The sequence below is a fragment of the Schistocerca serialis genome, chromosome 2, assembly GCF_023864345.2.
Source record: "Schistocerca serialis cubense isolate TAMUIC-IGC-003099 chromosome 2, iqSchSeri2.2, whole genome shotgun sequence".
In the NCBI taxonomy this organism is placed as follows: Eukaryota; Metazoa; Arthropoda; class Insecta; order Orthoptera; family Acrididae; genus Schistocerca; species Schistocerca serialis.
This window is the reverse complement of record NC_064639.1, coordinates 249,380,309-249,398,315: the sequence shown is the minus strand read 5'-3', so window position 1 is coordinate 249,398,315 and position 18,007 is coordinate 249,380,309. Positions and strand designations below refer to the sequence as shown.

The 18,007-nt window shown below is 42.5% G+C and overlaps 1 protein-coding gene across 1 annotated transcript in view; it reads left to right on the top strand.

The window, feature by feature from the left end:
• The window catches only part of LOC126457008 (uncharacterized), a 124,158-nt gene that overhangs the window by 11,083 nt on the left and 95,068 nt on the right, over positions 1-18,007 (top strand). The gene's annotated exons all lie outside the window — the stretch shown is intronic.

The following is an 18,007-nucleotide window of genomic DNA, read 5'->3' as shown; positions in this document are numbered from 1 at the left end:
AATGTTCGTCTGATTCAACAAGTTTTTTAATTCATCTTCACTTTCACAGAGGATAACAATGTCATCAGTGAATATTATGATTCATATCCTTTCACACTGAGTTATAATCCTGCTCCTGAATCATCCTTATATTTCTGTCATTGCTTCCTCGATGCATACGTTGAACGGTGGAGCGAAAGACTGCGTACCTGTCTTAGTTCTTTTTAATCCCAACTCTACGTTTTTGTTTCTAATGCTTATTTTTTACTTTTCCTTCTTTTACATATTGTACACTCCTGGAAATTGAAATAAGAACACCGTGAATTCATTGTCCGAGGAAGGGGAAACTTTATTGACACATTCCTGGGGTCAGATACATCACATGATCACACTGACAGAACCACAGGTATATAGACACAGGCAACAGAGCATGCACAATGTCGGCACTAGTACAGTGTATATCCACCTTTCGCAGCAATGCAGGCTGCTATTCTCCCATGGAGACGATCGTAGAGATGCTGGATGTAGTCCTGTGGAACGGCTTGCCATGCCATTTCCACCTGGCGCCTCAGTTGGACCAGCGTTCGTGCTGGACGTGCAGACCGCGTGAGACGACGCTTCATCCAGTCCCAAACATGCTCAATGGGGGACAGATCCGGAGATCTTGCTGGCCAGGGTAGTTGACTTACACCTTCTAGAGCACGTTGGGTGGCACGGGATACATGCGGACGTGCATTGTCCTGTTGGAACAGCAAGTTCCCTTGCCGGTCTAGGAATGGTAGAACGATGGGTTCGATGACGGTTTGGATGTACCGTGCACTATTCAGTGTCCCCTCGACGATCACCAGTGGTGTACGGCCAGTGTAGGAGATCGCTCCCCACACCATGATGCCGGGTGTTGGCCCTGTGTGCCTCGGTCGTATGCAGTCCTGATTGTGGCGCTCACCTGCACGGCGCCAAACACGCATACGACCATCATTGGCACCGAGGCAGAAGCGACTCTCATCGCTGAAGACGACACGTCTCCATTCGTCCCTCCATTCACGCTTGTCGCGACACCACTGGAGGCGGGCTGCACGATGTTGGGGCGTGAGCGGAAGACGGCCAAACGGTGTGCGGGACCGTAGCCCAGCTTCATGGAGACGGTTGCGAATGGTCCTCGCCGATACCCCAGGAGCAACAGTGTCCCTAATTTGCTGGGAAGTGGCGGTGCGGTCCCCTACGGCACTGCGTAGGATCCTACGGTCTTGGCGTGCATCCGTGCGTCGCTGCGGTCCGGTCCCAGATCGACGGGCACGTGCACCTTCCGCCGACCACTGGCGACAACATCGATGTACTGTGGAGACCTCACGCCCCACGTGTTGAGCAATTCGGGGGTACGTCCACCCGGCCTCCCGCATGCCCACTATACGCCCTCGCTCAAAGTCCGTCAACTGCACATACGGTTCACGTCCACGCTGTCGCGGCATGCTACCAGTGTTAAAGACTGCGATGGAGTTCCGTATGCCACGGCAAACTGGCTGACACTGACGGCGGCGGTGCACAAATGCTGCGCAGCTAGCGCCATTCGACGGCCAACACCGCGGTTCCTGGTGTGTCCGCTGTGCCGTGCGTGTGATCATTGCTTGTACAGCCCTCTCGCAGTGTCCGGAGCAAGTATGGTGGGTCTGACACACCGGTGTCAATGTGTTCTTTTTTCCATTTCCAGGAGTGTATATCAATTGTCTTCTTCTACAGCTGGCAACTACTTTCCTGAGAATTTCAAACATCTTGCTCCATTTTAAACTGTCGCACGATTTTTACAGATTGACAGATTTTATGATCGTGTCTTGATTTACCTTAACTCTTGCTTTCATTATAGGCGTAGCAACAGAGCTGCCTCTCTCGTACTTTTACCTTTCCTAAAGCCAAACTGATCGAACAGCATTTCAATTTTCTTTTCCGTCCTTCTTCATATTTTTGTTGTCAGCAACTTTGATGCAAGAGCTGTTAAGGCGCTACAGTCTGGAACCGCGTGACCGCTACGGTCGCAGGTTCGAATCCTGCCGCGGGCATGGATGTGTGTGATGTCCTTAGGTTAGTTAGGTTTAAGTAGTTCTAAGTTCTAGGGGACTGATGATCTTAGAAGTTAAGTCCCATAGTGATCAGAGTCATTTGAACCATTCTCTCATTTACAGTATCTGCCCACTCTATCTTCGGGGTTATTTGGATGACGTTTTTCCGAAAGTCAGAGATTATATCTCCATTCTCACAAATTTTACAAACCAACCTTAACAGTCGTTTGAATGCCACCTCCCCCAATGATTCCACAAACTTTGAAAGAGTGTTATCTGTCCCCTCTGCCTTATTTGATTTCACGCCTATCTGAAGTCCATTAAACTCCGACTCTAATCTTGAACCTCCTCTGTCTTGCTTATTGATCCATTTATTCTTCAATCAAGTCATCAGGCAAGTCCCTCCTCTCGTACAGAATTTCAGTGGATGCTCTTTACCTATCCGCCCTCTCCTTTGGATTCAATAGTGAAATTCCGCTTGAACTCATAAATTTGAAGCCTTTGCTTTTTATTTCACTGAAGGTTGTTCTGACTTTTCTATATGCTGAATCAGTCTGATCGATGACCATTTTGTTTTCGATTTCTTCGCATTTTTCCTGCAGCCATTTCGTCTTAGCTTCTCTGCACTTCATATTTATTTATTTTCTAACTGACTTGTTGTGTGTGGTCTTCAGTCTGTCTTGCTGCAGCTTTCCACAATAGTGGAGAAAATTTTTATTTAATTTTTTTATATTTTCTTCCATAATTTGCTTATTAGCAATACTAGACACACAAGAAAAATGTTTTAAAAATCATTCATTGCTCCTAGTCCTACAAAGGGATGTCCCCCCATAGGTGTAATGAAGTTTGGTTCTAGGCGCTGCATTCCGGAACCGCGGGACTGCTACGGTCGCAGGTTCGAATCCTGCCTCGGGCATGGATGTGTGTGATGTTCTTAGGTTAGTTAGGTTTAAGTAGTTCTAAGTTCTAGGGGACTGATGACCTAAGATGTTAAGTCCCACAGTGCTCAGAGCCATTTGAACCATTTTGTAATGAAGTTCCACAAATCATATTTCATTATATTTAGTTTTATCGATGCATTATTTACTTTAATTACTACAAAAATAAATTTGATTGTTACAAAATTGTACCTAGGTATATCTACTTAACAAAAGAAAAGTAAATAAGAAAAAAATTCGGAATACAGTAGGTCTATCATAATCATTTATTTATGATGACAAATTTAATTCATTTAGTCTTCACAGCTCATGATAAAGCTTGAAGCAGTTGAATGTTTCTTGCAGGAAGAGGTAAACTTTGCAGGTGGAACATCTTCCTTAATCGACAGCGATTTTGGTAGCCGGTTGAGGAAATTCTGGTAAATGTAGAACATTTTTGGTTAGAAGGGCATCAGGAGGGTGATCATCTCTAGATTTTGAACACTTTGGTGCTGGATTTTCGAAGTCAGGATCATCATCAGATGTCACGTCAGGTTCACGTGGATGCCATAGATGTTCCTCATACTTTTCTTTGAACTGGAGGCAGTCTAGAACGTCAGTCTTCAATGTACCCAAGATGGCTTGATCACATCTGTATTCTAACCATGAAGCACAAATAGCGAAATCAGTGAAGTGCATAATCACTCTTACAGTCCATTTCTTAGTTCTGGCACTTATTCTATAACAGCTGATGAACCTGTCGAAAAAGTCAACACCTCCCATATTTGAATTGTAGGTGCTTACAATTGCGGGACGGTCCACTTGAATGTACTTTTTTCTTTCCTGCCCTGCATCAGCGGTGACACTTATCAACTGGGTTTACTCCTTCTCCACTGGACATGAAGGTAACAGGGTGATTGTCGAGCCACATCACTACACACAAACTTGGCCATCACTTCTCACTGTCTGATCAATGGATGCCCTACCATTTTTCTTCATATCCTTGTCCAATGGAAGTTTGGAAGCTTTTGGAATTGTCGAGTTCTGTAATGTTCCAGTAGCTTGACACTCAGCTTTACTGTGCAATTTGTCTGAAAGCGACTCTCATGTGAAACAACGGTCCATGTGTATGATCACTCCAGGAGGAAGAGTGGCTGTCAGTTTTATAACCGCTTTTCCATCTACATCCAAATTTTCGTATTGAGTGCCAGTCACTATAGGATCACCTTTCCCTTGGCAAAAGAAGAAATCTAAATGAAGGTCATCAGTTGCAGCCAGCACAAAATTCTTTACTCCACAAGGGTTAGGTTTCGATTTTATGACTTATCTTGCTGGACTGCGACCCCAAAATGGAATCATCTGTTCATCAACAGAAACGTTAGTGGGCCTTGGGCTCAATCTGTAACCGTTCCGTACACTTTCAAGAATAGATTGTATTTTCCAAAATTTATTATGTCGTTTTACTTCGAGGGACACTTTCTCATCATCAACGAGTTTCAAATGTTTTCTAATTGTAAAATATCTGTTACGGCAAATATTTTTAGCAATACTCTCCACCCTAGTCTTTTTGGCCCTATAGATCCTAATCCTAGGATAGCACACGTATTACATCATCACTGTTGCACAGATAAACCTTTTCATTTCATCTACAGCAATCCCGTCTCCGGCCATCCTGATTTAGGTTTTCCGTGATTTCCCTAAATCGCTTCAGGCAAATGCCGGGATGGTTCCTTTGAAAGGGCACGGCCGACTTCCTTCCCCATCCTTCCCTCATCCGAGCTTGCGCTCCGTCTCTAATGACCTCGTTGTCGACGGGACGTTAAACACTAATCTCCTCCTCCTCCTCCTCTACAGCACATTTCAGCTCTCTCCCAGTATTTTTAAGATACGTTCTGTCTGTATATTCGATAATGGTGCTAAAAATATTTTCTGGCGGATATTTATTCACACTGACTACCACTTGTTCTTCATGTTCAGTGGTAGACTGACTAGAGCAGATTCTTTCTGATCTGCTATCGTTCCTGTCTTCTGCTTTGTCTTCATCTTTATTAGCTATATCTAATTACTGTTCATTACTAACATGGTAACCTGGATCTGTTCAAAAAATGTGTGTGAAATCTTATGGAGCTTAACCGCTAAGGTTATCAGTCCCTGAGCTTACACACCACTTAACCTAAATTATCCTAAGGACAAACACACACAACGGCTAATCCCGCGCGGCACAACCTGGATCTGTACAGATATCATCATCACCATCATCATCATCATCACCATCACCATATTCAGAGGGCTCCAATTCACTAACATTGTAAGTGGGCTGTTTAGGCTTTTATATTGGTAACGCCACGTAACGCTCTGTATGAAGCTCACTGGCTGTGCTGTGTACAGTCTGTGGCTGGTCTGCAATGTTGTTTGCTATTATAGTGTTGGGCAGCTGGATGTTAACAGCGCGTAGCGTTGCGCAGTTGGAGGTGAACCGCCAGCAGTGGTGGATGTGGGGAAGTGAGATGGCGGATTTTTGAGAGCGGATGATCTGGACGTGTGGCCATCAGAAAAAGTACATTTGTCAGAATGGAGGTCATGAACTGAACACTAATAAGGTAAATACATTGTTTGATCTCTATGAAAATCTTTCATTTGCTAACTATGCCTATCAGCAGTTCGTGCCTTCAGTAGTTTGAATCTTTTATTTAGCTGGCAGTAGTGGCGCTCGCTGTATTGCAGTAGTTCGAGTAACGAAGATTTTTGTGAGGTAAGTGATTTGTGAAAGGTATAGGTTAATGTTAGTCAGGGCCATTCTTTTGTAGGGATTATTGAAAGTCAGATTGCGTTGCGCTAAAAAATATTGTACGTCAGTTTAGTGTTGATCAGAATAGGGAAAGAACGAAATGTCTCAGTACGTTCAGTTCCGCTCAGCTGTTTGAAAATCAAATAATGTAACAGGTTTATCAGCACAGTAAGTCATTAAGTTTTTCTAAGGGGACGTTTCAACATCTCCATCAAATAATTCATTTACAAAATCTTCAAATACCATTGAACCGGAAGAAATTCGAAATTTGGCCTAAAAATTGTAAAATTGTTCACCTGTGGATTACAGTTTCCTGAAACATAATTAATATTCACCACAGAATATAAAATGAACAATTACAATATTATTTTTATAAGAAAAGATGAAATATATTTTGTTGACAAATCATGTTCTACATTACACTAGGTCCTGATGTCCTCTACAGGGCCGGCCGGTGTGGCCGAGCGGTTCTAGGTGCTTCAGTCTGGAGCCGCGTTACCGCTACGGTCGCAGGTTCGAATCCTACCTCGGGCATGGATGTGTGTGATGTCCTTAGGTTAGTTAGGTTTAAGTAGTTCTAGGGGGCTGATGACCTCAAATGTTAAGTCCCATAGTGCTCAGAGCCATTTGAGCCTCTACAGGGTACATTCGAATTTTAATACATTTTTCAAAGACTATTGTAAAATTATAATTTTCAATAATTATTCTTTGAATATTCATTTACATTATTCCATATAGATTATATTGATTAAAATGGAATAAAGTAGTAATAAAATACTTTCAAAGAGCCTCTCCTCTGAAAACACGCTTTCTTCTGTCAGCCGTTTTCTATTCTGCCTGGCAGCCATGTAATTCCACACAATGATGATGAACTGCTGTTGCATGAGGTGCTGCCATCTCTGGACTTCCTTCAAAAACACTTTTTAGTGTAGACAACATAATAAGAGCTCAGGGAAAAATTTTCAAATTATGCTATGTGTTACGTCCCCCATTGGGGACACCAGGACTGAGGAGGTTAATGCCGCAGAATATATCAACCTGTCCATTCTTTCCGTTAAATTGTGCCAAAAATTTCTTTTTCTCCTCAATTCGATTCCTCATTAGTTACACGATATATCGCTTTCATCTTCAGCATTCTTCTGTAGTGCCACATTTCAAAAGCTTCTATTCTCTTCTTGTCTGAACTGTTTGTTCCACGTTTCACTTCCGCACAAGGTTAAACTCCTAACAAATTTCTTCAGAAAAGAACCCCAACCCTTAAATTTATTAAATTGTTCGTCCAAAACACAAAAATACGTCGTATCACATGAGAGGCGTGCTTACAACTACTTCACTCTGCGGTAATAATATATTCAAAAATGTTTCAAATGGCTCTGAGCACTATGGGACTTAACTTCTGAGTCATCAGTCCCCTAGAACTTAGAACTACCTAAACCTAACTAACCTAAGGACATCACACACATCCATGCCCGAGGCAGGATTCGAACCTGCGACCTTAGTAGTTGGGCGGTTCCGGACTGCAGTGCCTAGGACCGCTCGGCCACTTCGGCCGGCAATAATGTATTCCAGAGGATTTTTCTTAACAAATTAATTTCCGTTAGTTTAGATTATTATTTTATAAATGAATCCAGGAATAAAAATAATAAACAGTACTAGATTGCGTAATTAATAACAGAAATTTTAAGTGTGCCAAATATTTCATTATTTCATAATTTCAAATTTTTTTTTAAAAAAAATTAACTATACATTCAGAGCTAGTACATATCGATCGTAACAACGAAACTAAAGTAATTCCCTTTCGTAGATTTTAGCTTGAAATATAGCATAGTGTTCTTAAAATTATATGGAATTTTTCAGAAAAGCAGCTTCGATAATACTGACCTGCTCAAATTCGAAAAATATTTCTGATGCCGACTTGTCGAAGAAAGGTAATGCTAGAGGATGATGTTCTTCGAGACGAGTAGGCTACATGCCTCTCCTTTCCCTCATCATCTCCATCACGAATACTAGACCGCACTACAAACGCACCATTAGTCATCTACACTTAACAGATATACTTAAAAACACCGCTCCCATTCTCCGCGGAGGAAAGGTGCCTGCGGATGCGGAGGATAGGTTAAACTGTTGTAATTAGGCGCCTGAACGTGCCCTACGGAATATCCCAAGCACTCATTCTGTACGGCTTCACTACTGGAAAGACTGCCGCCCCTCTTCAGGAACCACATGTTTGTCTGGCCTGTCCGTAGATACCCATCAGTCGCGCTTGCATCTAATGTACGACCATCTGTGTCACTGAGGCGTCTAAGTGACTTGTATTGGTGTGTTCTTGTCTTTTCTTGAGAATTTTTATGCTTCCTTCTTTCGTTATCAGTTGGAGTATTTCTTCAGTTATCCAAAGTATATTCGCAGTTACCCTCCGTGTACTTAATTTTGTCTGTCTAAATTCTGTGACTGCGCTTTTTAAATATGTACATTTCTCTTCAATTGTACTGCCTGTTGTGATGCTCATTATTTACTGCCTTAGACTACTTCAAACGCGCCTCATCATTCTGCAGTACCTTAATATACCACTTCTTTTCAACCTGAATCTTCCAGGCAGTTGTCCTTAAATCTTAACCATTACTAAATTGAGTTCTGAGTATATATCTGCTCCTGGGCACACCTTACAACCCAAATATCTCATTCCGTAGTCTCTGTCTGACCATTACGTAATTCATCTGTGATCATCCTGTGTTTCCAGTCTGAGAGATAAAGAAGCGAAATCGTCGTCGGTGCGTACGAACAGTATAACAGCGAAGTGACCCCAGGAGATGGGTTGTCACTGGCTGAGGTATGGAGAAATACGGCCGTTATGAACCATGCGAGCTGCCTATTCGTGAAGAGATGGCAGCTCTTGGACGGACTGTAAAGATGGTGGAGTGGCATTTTATATCGTACACTATGATTATGACATTTCATGAAGGAATAAAGATTTACAGGCAAAATGTCAAGTTAAAGATAAAACTGAGAAGAAATTGCTGGTTATCGGAGCTCTCTAATGCGGCAAGCAATTCCAGGGCTAGAGCCTATCAGAAAACATAGTTCACTGCCACACTTTGAAATTAATAAACTCTGTTGATAAAACTGATGTGGCACTCGCCAAAGCGCCAACAGATAAACATCGGAGAGAAATGTCTACAAATATCTTCACCTAAATTATTTCACATGTTTGTTTAGGTGGCAGGAGGGTGTCACTAATTACCATATTTCATTACTCACTTTTGGGAAGTTACATAAGTAACAAAATGTTACACAAAGCAGAAAGAACTGGTATTGAGACCTAGCTATCAGAATAAATGTTTTGACCAGACGAAACTACTTTCGTCCAGCCATAACTTGCGGGTTCTTAGACAGCTCTGGAAGAAGGCTCGTCAGACTAAAACACATGAAATATTAGTTCACTTTATTACATACATGAATAACAGATTTGCTTAACCTTGATAAATTTCTTTGCCACAGGACTGTTGTACAATTTGCAACTGCCATTGACTAGCAAAGCATCACTTGGTGCACTATTCAACAAATGATTCTCTTGCACTAGGAAACTCAACATTTACAACAGTGCAAATTCATCTGAAGCTTTACTTACTCGTTGCTCCTACACGATGATGTTGACTGCTGTAGCTGAGGTTCTCGAACTGGGCTGAGTTCTTGCTTGCTCGGCACAATACTGACCTCAGTGTGAGAGCGCTACTAAGCTGAGAGTGGAGGTGTGGTATTCAGGAGCGTCTCCTACATGTTGCGGATTGTACCGAGCCCTCGGTAATGTCTGTGATATCGATTCTTGTTGCCATCTTTGGTGTAGCACTGCGATCTCTGGGCAATAATGAACAACAACAACAGTAACAATGACTATTGTTACTGTTGTTGTTGTTGTGGTGGTGGTGGTCTTCAGTCCACAGACTGGTTTGATGCAGCTCTCCATGCTACTCTATCCTGTATAAACTTCTTCATATACAAGTACCTACTGCAACCTACATCCTTCTGAATCTGCTTAGTGTATTCATCTCTTGGTCTCCCTCTACGATTTTTACCCTCCACGCTGCCCTCCAGTACTAAATTGGTGATCCCTTGAGGGCTTAGAACATGTCCTACCAACCCATCCCCTCTTCTAGTCAAGTTGTGCCACAAATTCCTCCTCTACCCAATTCTATTCAGTACCTGCTTATTAGGTATGTAATCTACCCATCTAATCTTCAGTATTCTTCTGTAGCACCACATTTCGAAAGCTTCATTTCTCTCCTTGTCTAAACTATTTATCGTCCATGTTTCACTTCCACATTCAACACACTTTTATCTAATTTAAGATCAAAATAAGATGACGCTAAATGGGTATTGGTTCAAATGGCTCTGAGCACTATGGGACTCAACTTCTCAGGTCATCAGTCACCTAGAACTTAGAACTACTTAAAGCTAAATAACCTAAGGACACCACACACATCCATGCCCGAGGCAGGATTCGAACCTACGACCGTAGCAGCAGCGCGGTTCTGGACTGAAGCGCCTAGAACCGCTCGGCCACAGAGGCCGGCGGCCATCATCACGTGGGAAACTTTTTCGGATAAATCACCTGAGTACAACTGACAACTCCACTAACGCACTGCTCTTTTGTACCTTACGTATGCGATGTCTTTTCAGGCTGGGCATTTTAGTGTGTTGCAGAGTGGCTGCCTCAGCCTCCTTTATACTTGTGGTCAACCACCCCAGACCATCTGCTCTATGATTTTAATACTTTCCTCTACTTTTCCTTGTCGTGTGCATTTTCCCCTTTTTTGTTCGTTTCTCTCGTTTTCTCTTTCGGTGTGGTTCCCCATTCCTTTTACCCGCTTTTACTCTCCCAAACTAAATTTGGATGTTTTACCTTGAGCTTTGTTTGCTTCAGGAAAAAGAGACTGATGACCCTGTAGTTTGGTCCCTTTATATGCCAAACCGACCGACCAACTACCGCCATCTGCATATGTAAACGAAACTGTCCCATGGCTTTCGTCGCCTCATTGCATGTACCGGTTATCTCTCCTGTTTGTCGTCAGGCACATATTTGTAATCTCGTTCTTGCAATGAGTAGCTGGAGAGCCCAAACAAATACTGCTCATTACGCCTCTCCAGTGTCAACAGAAAGCGTCAACTTCTTTCCGATCACAAACAAAATTGTTTTTAAATAGGAATCTTAGGTGTGCATTCGTTAGAGCAACCCCAAATTCTTCTTTTCCGCTATTCGTCTTATTGGTATCTATCAACGAGGACAGTAAAATACGAAGAATAGACAGCAAACCAGCAGCGACTTAATAGCGCGGCATGGTTCGCGGTAGATGTCAGCGGGAGCCACGACTGTGCTGTCGCTGTTCTTCGAGTTTTACTCTCCTTGATAATAGATATCGATAAAATAAATTTCGCACTAGACTAATCTGTGACCGGTCGAATGAGCACGTAGAATTCCGCCTGAAAAATAATTTTGTTTGTAACGGGAAATAAGCTGACGCTTTCCCTCGACGCTGGGCGTCGCATGAAAGACGTGATGAGCAGCATTTGTTTGGGCTGACTCGAGCCACACAATGCAAAAGCGAAATTGCAAATATCTGCTGAAACACCAGAGATAATGCACCTGACGACTCTTAGGAAGAGCCATTGCAAATGACGATTACGAGACGCCAGAACAGTGAGGGCACAAAGTTTGTTAATCTACAGTGTCGATCGTTCTGTGGCCTTATACTGGACCAGGAAAATTCTTTGTAAAAGCGAGAATTATGGTACCTTACGACATAGTACAGCACAAATAATCAAGCTTCCGTCTCTCGATATTAATGAGACTGGAATTCGGTTTCTGCATAAGAATATGAAGGCTATTCTTTCATGGAAGTTTTCATCTGCCTTTCGTCTCGTTCACCGTCAGTCATAATTTTTTCCTTGCTTGGCAACTAAATATCACTTTAGAAAAACGATTCCAGAAGCTTATGGACTGTAATTTGTTGCAGATTAGCGACGAACTGTGTCCCATAATAACCGTTCTGTTTCCGCCACTGTATAACCATCTACTTGTACATGGATACTCTGCAAATGACATTTAAGTGCCTGGCAAACGGTTCATCGAACCACCTTCACAATTCTCCATTATTCCAATCTCGTATAGCGCGCGGAAGGCATGAACCCCTATATCTTCCCGTACGAGCTCTGATTTCCCTTATTTTATCGTGGTGATCGTTTCTCCCTATGTAAGTCGGTGTCAACAAAATATTTTCGCATTCGGAGGAGAAAGTTGGTGATTGGAATTCCGTGAGAAGATTCCGTCGCAACGAAAAACGCCTTTCTTTTAATGATTTCCAGCCCAAATCCTGTATCATTTCTGTGACACTCTCTCCCATATTTCGCTATAATACGAAACGTGCTGCCTTTCTTTGAACTTTTTCGATGTATTCCGTTAGTCCTATCTGGTAAGGATCCCACACAGCGCAGCAGTATTCCAAAAGAGGACCGACAAGCGTAGTGTAGGCAGTCTCCTTGGTAGGTCTGTTACATTTTCTAAGTGTCCTGCCAAGAAAACGCAGTCTTTGGTTAGCCTTCCTCACAGCATTTTCTATGTGTTCCTTCCAGTTTGAGTTGTTCGTAATGGTAATACCTAGGAATTTAGCTGAAGTTACGGCTTTTAGATTAGACTTATTTATCGTGTAATAGAAGTTTAATGAGTTCCTTTTAGTACTCATGTGGATGACCTCACTCCTTTCGTTATTAAGGGTCAACTGCCACTTTTCGCACTATTCAGATATCTTTTCTAAATCGTTTTGCAGTTTGTTTTGATCTTCTGATGACTTTATTAGTCGATAAACGATAGCGTCATCTGCAAACAACCGACGACGGCTGCTCGGATTGGCTCCAAAATCGCACTATTCAGATATCTTTTCTAAATCGTTTTGCAGTTTGTTTTGATCTTCTGATGACTTTATTAGTCGATAAACGATAGCGTCATCTGCAAACAACCGACGACGGCTGCTCGGATTGGCTCCAAAATCGTTTATATAGATAAGGAACAGCAAAGGGCCTATAACACTACCTTGGGGAACGCCAGATATCACTTCTGTTTCACTTGATGACTTTCCGTCAGTTATTACGAACTGTGACCTCTCCGACAGTAAATCACAAATCCAGTCACATAACTGAGACGATATTCCACAAGCACGCAATTTCACTACTAGTCGCTTGTGTGGTACAATGCCTTCTTGCTACTTGTTTTTGTACGCAAACAGAAAACGTCTGAAGTCATGTCAATATCCGACTGAATCGAACGCTCTGATTAAAGGTATTATAATAAAGGGAAAGTCACTTTCTATTGTTTATTTAAAACCAGTAACTACTTTCAAGTGCAGTTAAAAGTAAGAATAACTTGACTTGTTAAAAGACCTAAAACGTTGCTTACAGACAATCAAACAGCCGAATGACATTATTACATATTTCACTAACCAGACACGTTGATCAACGTACTTTCTGCTGTAACATCATCTACAGTGTTTGTAAGCTCTGTGCTCGAAGAAACAAGCACAAATCTTTTCATATTCTTTGCTATGTCTTGTACCTTCGAACTGTGACTCTGCTCTAACTAGTCAAAATCAGCCTATCTGCTATGTCCTTCGCGTATTTGACCTATACTGCGTTCGCCTGTTTTTGGGCGATCTTCTGCTAAGGGATTGTACCTTGTTTCAGTGGTTTGATGCACACATTTCTGTTGCTGTCCGATATTCTTTAGTCAGGTCCGTTGCTAAGTGTTTCGCTGCCCCTGGCGAGAACCAAAGAATAATCCCCCCTCTTTTTTACTATCGTTGGTCTCCTCTACATCCTCTACCACCTCTGCACCAGCACCAACATCCAACGGCACAACAATGGAAATCTCCTGCGATAGTGTTAATCCAAGGCGACCAGAGGTCCTCATTTTCTGGGAACAGTCCTCACTTCTCATGCTTTGCCCTCAATTCCTTCAATACCGACCGAGAACAACAAATGTCCTCAGTTTACTATTTTTCGTCTTCAGATTACGAAATTTCCCAAAATAACGAAACAGGAAGAATGTGCTGAACATTTATTTCCGTTTTGTACTCTGTAGCGGCTGCTTTATTTGTGAGGTTTGTAGAGCCAATGTGTGTACTTCCGTTAAAGTAAGTAAAGACTTATAAGTAACTGTTCAATATGTTTTTGAAAACGATTCGGTGTTTTAATTTTTCCCCCTTTCCATTTTTTCTCCTTATTTGCTTAATCTTTTCGCTGTTTGATGTAATTTAACTTTTTCCGCCCTTTGATGTCCCTAAAATTTTGCCGCCCTAGGCGGCCGTCTAGTTTTGCCTAAAGGTAGAAACAGCACTGTGTTTAGTGTAGGTTACGGAGTGCTTGTTGCTCGCATATTTGACCTTCTTAAGGCTAATGGATTCTTAAACACTTGGTTTCTTACATCTCGAACCTTAACTGCCTATTAAACTGCGCCATTGTTCTCTTTCTTCGTTACGCTGTTCGAGAAGGCATACTAAAGAATTATGGGAGATCGTGGCTGTACTGGAAGTTTCCGACCATATTCCAGGAATCGTCTTATCACTGGTTCATCCTCAGGCACGACGTAGAGATAGCAGGCTAGGAATTTGCTTGGTACGTAAGATGTGCGCCGCTGCGCCATATTTAGAATCCGCTGTAGTTTCCCAATGTGAGACTTTGCTGTATCGCAAACAGAGCAGGGCGGACAGAGGGAGGCCTTGTAAATTACCAGATCGCATTCAACGGAATAAACCTGTGTAATCGTACGGTGTGAGCTGTGTCGTCATTACATGTTGCAGAAAAATTTGTTGTCTAGCGTCCTGTTGACAAGAAGGCTATTAGAAACATAGCCCAAACTTGAATGGGAACCATCCCGACATTTATCTCCAACCATGAAAATCTAAATGAAAATTCGAAATGCTATCCTCGTGAATACGAGTCCTGTAAGAAGCTGTGGCTAGTATTCGTCATTCACTGAACAGTCACATAAATATTCAAGAAAGGCAGTAGAAGTAATCCACTAAATTACAGGCCCACATCGTTAACGTCAATATGCAGCAGGATTTTGGAACATATATTTTGTTCTAACATTATGAATTACCTCGAAGAAAACGGTCTATTGACTCACAGTCAACATGGGTTTAGAAAACATCCTTCCTGTGAAACACAACTAGCTCTTTATTCACATTAAGTGTTGAGTGCTATTGACAAGGGATTTCAGATCGATTCCGTATTTCTGGATTTCCGGAAGGCTTTTGACACCGTACCACACAAGCGGCTTGTAGTGAAATTGCCTGCTTATGAAATATCGTCTCAGTTATGTGACTGGATTTGTGATTTTCTGTCTGAGAGGTCACAGTTCATAGTAATTGACGGAAAGTCATCCAGTAAAACAGAAGTGATCTCTGGCGTTCCCCAAGGTAGTGTTGTAGGCCCTTTGCTGTTCCTTATCTATATAAACGATTTTGGAGACAATCTGAGCAGCCGTCTTCGGTTGTTTGCAGATGACGCTGTCGTTTATCGACTAATAAAGTCATGATAAAATTTAAAAAAACTGCAAAACGATTTAGAAGAAATGTCAAAATGCTGCGAAAAGTGGCAGTTGACCTTAAATAACGAAAAGTGAGAGGTCATCCACATGAGTTAAGTCCCATAGTTCTCAGAGCTCATCCACATGAGTGCTAAAACGAACTCTGTTAAACTTCGGTTACACGATAAATCAGTCTAATCTAAAAGCCGTAAATCCAACTAAATACCTAGGTATTACAATTACGAACAACTTAAATTGGAAGGAACACATAGAAAATGTTGTAGGGAAGGCTAACCAAAGACTGCGTTTTCTTGACAGGACACTTAGAAAATGGAACAGACCTACTAAGGAGACTGCCTACAATACGCTTGTCCGTCCTCTTTTAGAATACTTCTGCGTGGTGTTGGGTCCTTACCAGATAGGACTGACGGAGTACATCGAAACAGTTCAAAGAAGAGCAGCACGTTTTGTATCATCGCGAAATATGGGAGAGACTGTCACAGAAATGATACAGGATTTGGGCTGGAAATCATTAAAAGAAAGGCGTTTTTCGTTGCGACGGAATCTTCTCACGAAATTCCAATCACCAACTTTCTCCTCAGAATGCGAAAATATTTTGTTGATACCGACCTACATAGGGAGGAACGATCACCACGATAAAATAAGTGTAATCAGAGCTCGTACGGGAAGATATAGGTGTTCATTCTTTCCGCGCTCTATAGGAATAATTGAAAATTGTGAAGGTGGTTCGATGAACCCTCTGCCAGACACTTGAATGTGATTTGCAGGGCATCCGTGTAGACATGTTCAAGGTCAACGTGAAATAACCACTCACAGACCACAGGTGGCAGCTCTAGTACTGAAGTGTATGTAAAACGTGGTGGGGGAACGCGAAAAAAAGTGCAGTCATTGTCGTAATGCGGAAACGGAGCGATTTATCTGACGTCAAAAACGACACGGTCATTGACTTTTGGGCCAAGGATGGAAGCATTTCCGAAACTACTAAGTTTCCCGTGTCTTAGTGGTTAAAGTATATAGCGCATGGCAAAATGGCGCCATCCGAAACCGGCTCCGAGACAACTGTGGTGAACCATGGGCCACAGATGGACGAACGATTGCTGCGGAGATGTGTACGGGCGAATAGACGTGCCCAAATGAACCACGGGGCTAAGAACGGTATGATGTATCATGTAATAAGATTGCTATGCATGAATGCGACAGTACGATAGAGAGAGAGAGAGAGAGAGAGAGAGAGAAAGAGAGAGAGACAAAGATATTCTTTATTACTCTGTGGCGTAGTGCGCTTAGATAACTGTTCATTGATAATAAACTTTTGTTCTTGTTAAGATTTAATTTGATGAGAGAGAAGTCTGTCCATTATTGTGTTGTACAAATCGACGCCATTGTGATATTCTGAAGGAAATTTGTATATACACCTGCATATATGACAAAGAATCGCTAATTCACGTGCGAGAAGAATTTCATTGACACTAAGGTCAATAAAACTTCTTTCATTCCAGAAAGGTACGTGTTATTTCCACAAACGACGTATACTCAAGTGTAATCTGTTAATGAATACCAGCTCGAGAACAATTGCGACGGGAGCGTTCAGTTCTAATTAAATAATATTATGCTTTCTTCGGAAAAGAGGTGATTTCACGGATCTTCTTTTTGCCCAAATGTTTCTAACTGAAGGCAAATCTGATTGCTATGCAACAGAGCCCCGACGCATATTTCTTCGCAACTTTCAGCTTAAATACAGCATCTGCAGCAGCTAGAGCAGATCGCAATAATAACGGAAGAGTATAGTGTGAAATCAGTTTCACCCATCGCTCTGGGTCCCACCAACGGTGTATGTATTTAGAACACACACACAGACAATCATCCATACATATAAAGCCACAACACAAGGTGGTGTGGGAAACATCTCAGTATAAAAGGCTCAGTATAGGCAAAATTGGTTCTATTGGCTCTGAGCACTATGGGACTTAACATCTGAGGTCATCAGTCCCCTAGAACTTAGAACTACTTAAACCTAACCAACCTAAGGACATCACACACATCCATGCCCGAGGCAGGATTCGAACCTGCGACCGTAGCGGTCGCGCGGTTCCAAGCTGAAGCGCCTCGAACCGCTTGGCCACAGCGGCCGGCATAGGCAAAATACAAATAACAGTAAGTGAAGATAGCTGAGTGATTTTATAACGGTGTCCCCTCGACTACTGTTCAGTGAACGGTGCTGCATATGGGCCGCCACAGTAGGTGCTGGTTCATGCGCCCATACTAACTGCTATTCATCAGCGACGAAGACTGAAATTTGCACGCCAGTACCGCTACCGGAAGTCGCTGAGAGACGACAGGTCGCCAGAGAGGCGTTGGTGTGAACGGCGTGAAAGATGTGTAACCAAACATCCTGCAACAACCGTCGTTGCGGTCCAGCGCGGAGGAGGGAACGTCATGGTCTGGGGAATGTTTTCTTGGCATTCACAGGGTGATCTCGTCATTGTGGAAGGCGCAGTGGATCAACACAGGTATGTACCTATCCTTGGGGACCACGTCCACCGCCACGAGCACTTTATTTTTCCACAGCACGATAGCATCTACCAGCAGAACAATCAAGATGTCAAACAGCTTGCAGTGTACATCCGCGGTTCGAAGAGGGCCAGGATGAGTTTATCGTACTCCCCTGGCC